This window comes from Acyrthosiphon pisum, chromosome A2 (assembly GCF_005508785.2).
Source record: "Acyrthosiphon pisum isolate AL4f chromosome A2, pea_aphid_22Mar2018_4r6ur, whole genome shotgun sequence".
NCBI lineage: Eukaryota > Metazoa > Arthropoda > Insecta > Hemiptera > Aphididae > Acyrthosiphon > Acyrthosiphon pisum.
In genome coordinates this window covers 22,824,882-22,829,823 of record NC_042495.1, presented here as the reverse complement: position 1 = coordinate 22,829,823, position 4,942 = coordinate 22,824,882, and positions in this window count along the sequence as shown.

Here is a 4,942-nt window from a genome sequence, read left to right as displayed (position 1 = left end):
TAATATATTATTATAATCATAGACGCACACACAGGGATGTGATTTTTAGGGGCCAAAGGGACTTATACCTGAATCATATTACCCATATATTTGTCATAAATAGGTACCTAAATTACCAAATTCAATTTTAGATAATAATATTTTTGACGCGAATTTTAAAAAATTTATTAATGTGCACTCTGTAGTTTAATATTGTGTACATAAAGCAGGGCTTCAAAATGTTATTTATAACGTTTTATTTTTGAACAAAATTTCAATAAATAAAATTAATGTGTGTTGTATTTTATAATATTGTTGACTAGAGGGCCACTGATAATATATGAGCACTACTTGATTTTAATATAATAGCAGCTAATCTCTCTTAAAATTATATTTTATACAGAGAAGTTTTTATAGCTATCAAGTTCTTTATATTGATTATAAATAATATATAAAGAATACAATTATAATTTAGAAAATAAAAATTGTTTTTGTAGTATATTAAGATCGTAAAATAAATAAATTGATCTTCAATGATCTTATATTTCATCAACTATATAATTTATAAGTATAGCCTAATTTGGTAATTATTATGACTAGGTTTTAGGTATATATTTCATTTTTAAAATGTATTACAGAGAAACATGACTTAACGGACACCTAGTGTCTATAACGGACAATTATTTTGGTCCTGTGACTGTCCATTATATACAGGTTTCATTGTACTTATAAATTATAATATACAATTAATAGCACCTATTATAATTAGATAATTTACTTTTAATATAATATTTAATTAGAATTATTACTTTTTTTAATTTGTTAAATTTTTAGGTATTTTTAATCTGTAAATTGAATTTAATTAATACTGAGTATTTACTGTATTCTAATTTCTAGTTACTTATGAACAAGCTATCATAAGGGAGAAAAAAATATTTTTACAAGCATCAGAGTCTGATAGAAGCTTAGGACGTGGAAAAAGGAAACGAAAAATGAAATTTAAAAAAAATGACAATTTAAAGATGACTTTAATGAAAGTGGTAAACTGAAAACTAAATTCCTTATATTTCTATGCAGTGTTAGATATTTAATAATAATTAAGGTGATATGTTTTTTTATAAATTATTTTTAAAACATGGGTACCTTATAGCTTATTAATGAATAACAATTTTTTTCTTAGTCCTAACATAATTATTGTTATTTAGAAAAATCAATAGGCGTCAACATTTTCAATTTTTATATTAGATAGTATCTATTATACGTTATAAATATTAATTATATTATGCGTTATCAAACAATATTATTGCTGGTAGATATGAATATTATCATAAAAAAAACAAATTATTTTTATTTTTAAAACTTGAAATTGTACATTTATTAGATGCAATTGGAGTACTTAATAATATTCAATCATTTCAACCTCATCATGATTCTGCAGTAGCAACTTCTTCCAATATTGACACACAGTATGAGTTATTAGATAATAATTCTAATGAAAAAACATTGTCTACTAGTGTTGAGAGTAAGTTAAACGGCTCAATTTTTATAATTCTAAATTCTAAATATGATTTTATCTTCTAATTTTTTTTATAATATTTACTAATCCAACTTTTAGCCAATATTGATGTGATTGCTGCAAACAGTCAGTTTGGACAATGCAGCCAAAACATGGGACAAGAACTACAAACATTTCATTGTTTTGGTAAAAAGTTAAATAATATATTTTTTATCCATGTCTTTATTATCTATGCGAATCACACAAAAATTTGGTGGCCATATTCCTAGTTTGCAATCAGTAGTGACTGGTGACCATATTACAATAGTTTTTAAAAATTACAATATAATATGTATCTAAAAACCATGTCATAATTAATTACATTCCAATTTTTAATAATTATATTTTTATTTTTTACATTATAGTAATTAATAATTAGTAACAGAATTTTATAATATATTATTTTTTACACTTCATACCATAAAACTTCATACACTCGATTTAAAAGAATATTAAAGAATATAATATTATTGAGAATTGTTTATACATTTACATCATTTTCTCTGTTCTTACATTTGATACACGACACATCCTAATTCCCAATACATTTCTTTAAATAGTTAATAGTATAAATTAAAAAAAAAACTTATTATTAATAAACTTTTTAACAGTTATTGTTATACAATACATAGTATACATAATACATTTATTTAAATAGAAGGTAATAAATAATAATACATTTACAATAAAAAGTATATGTTATTTAGAAATATTTGTACCGTAAGTTGTTCTTATAAAATAATAATAATTCTTTTTTTAAGAGAAAAAAATTCTAATTACAAATAATACAATATTGTAGAATAATTTTGAGTTCTTTTTTATATGGACCTACATTATCTCAATCTAAGTAAGAAACTTACTTTTGGCCATTTACTAAATTTAATTCAATAACATTCTGTTATAATTAGCCCTATATGTATTACATTATACATATTATAACCTAGATTCTTTCACTAATGCTACTAGTCATCAGTCAGTCAGTGGCGTGACGAAGGACTTTATTTGAGACACTTACCTCAGTTTAAAGAGACTAGAGGCATTTCACATATTATAATAATTTATTAAGTGTGTACTAAGACTAAGCCAATCTTTCTCAGTTAGCATTTACATAAATACACAATTACTTAAATAAGTATTTATAATTTATTACTTATATAAATTATTGTGCCTCATAAGATAATGAAGTTCGCCACACCACTGTTGCTAGTTGACGAATAAAAAAAATTCAACATCTATTAATATAAGTTAACAATTTATTGGCTAAATGTTCAAAACAAATAAAAGTATTATTATAATAATACTTAACGGATTGCAACTAGCAGAGTATTCATGTATAATACAATAAACTCCTAAATGTGTCAAACAATTTAACCATCATCGTAAGAAAAATAATGTCACATAATATGTCATGTAGAACATTTTAAAATATATAATGTGTATAATATATTAATATGTAAGTGTAATGTCTAGGGCTCGGATTTATATGTAAATACACTATTTTTACTGTGACTTGATAAATTAATTTAGATAAGTGATAAATTCGTTTCAAGGGATTTCCATTGTAATGAACTATATTTTATTTTACATATTTTTACATATTTTGTCATAAGTACATATTTTTACATATTTCTCAATAATTCCATTTTTCCCTACATATTTCGACAATTTACGATTTATTAATAGTTGTATACGATGTATACGATTTCCCATGTTTCAAAAAGTACGTAAACAAAAAAATACCAATTATTGAACTAATCGACCGTAATCTATGGTCGATATAATATTATGTTCGGCATTTGTGACCTCGATAAATGATAGATAACGATTTATTAATGCATAGACAAGTACAAGGGCCCTTGGGAATTGCAGTAAAAGAAAAAATGCACAGCGTATTACAAAAAAAAATCCTGGTATAGACTGCCTAAAATTAATTAGAGATACACATTGCGAAATTAATGGGGTAATGTTTCCGACTGAACTCACTGCTTTGGACATTGCAAATATGAAATTTGCACCCATTACCTCGGTGGAAGTCGAGCGCTCCTTTAGTCGGTACAAATCTGTGTTACGACCAAACAGTAGATCATTTAACTTTGACAATTTGAGCATGTATATATGTGGTATCTCATTGCTTTCAAGATGAATAATGGTAGTAAAATAGGTAAATTATAGATAATAATGTCATTTATAAAGCAATGTTTTATATTTTTTTGTAATTTTTTTGTATTCCATATTTTCATTTTTTAATCACATATAAAGTGATTTATTATTACATATATATTTACATATTTTGGATTTTTTAATACATATAAATCCGAGCCCTAGTAATGTCTATTTTTAGAAGAATCATTGATTTTGTGTGTTAATCACTAGTCTGGCAATATGTAAACCTTAAAAGGGATTTAAATTATACTTAGTATTAATTTTCTAATACAAGATCTGCATTAGTTATTGTATGCATCACTTATTATACAATACAGATTTTTTTTTTATAATACAATCAATGGGCCATCAGAAAATTAGCCATGGGCTGCGTGTTTGACATGCCCTTCTTACACTAAGATATATAAAGGGTCTTCAACCTAAAATCAAAGTGAAAAATAACAATGAGTGTTAAATCATAATTTAATTTTTCCCCAAATTTATATGCTAATTCTCTTCAATATTATGTCTCTGTTTGGTAGCATTTCTACATCTGAACATTATATTATATCAAAATCTAATTAATCATTAAAAATCAATTCAAATAATACCATCCATTATACAGTGACCCACTTGTAATCTACTGTACAGCAGAGCACCTTTTTTAATTTAATACGGTAATTAATAAACGACAATTATTAGTTTTTAATTTTTTTTCTGAAATTCTCATTAAGATTGAAGATCCCAGTTTTAAAACGTACATGACAAGTGTGACATTAATATTCTAACAATTTCAAATCATTAACTTGATTATTAAATGGATTATTTTTTATTAAAACCTTGTAAGTAAGTGAACATACTTATACGCTATGAGATAGTCAGGGAAGTACAACGCGTTTACCCACTACCTAGGGTTTTGTAGATAAGTAGGTATTTATAAAATTCCTATATTATTAGAGATCTATAAAAATCCTTGATACTCAATACATAAAATTCCTAATTAACTAAATCATTAATATTAGATAGGTACCTGGCTAATTACAACCAAGATTTTTTTTTATGAGCTATAATTTACCACTTACATTTTTTTTTTTTTTATATAAAATCAAACATTTGATTTATGTTGTTTTATATTTGAGATGAACTGGATACTATTAATAGTCTTCTGATGGTTGTATGTACACATAAATTTGCATACTCTGGGTATGATAGGTATAACTATGCTTATTGATTAATGACTATAGAACAAACTTGAAAACAAGTCCA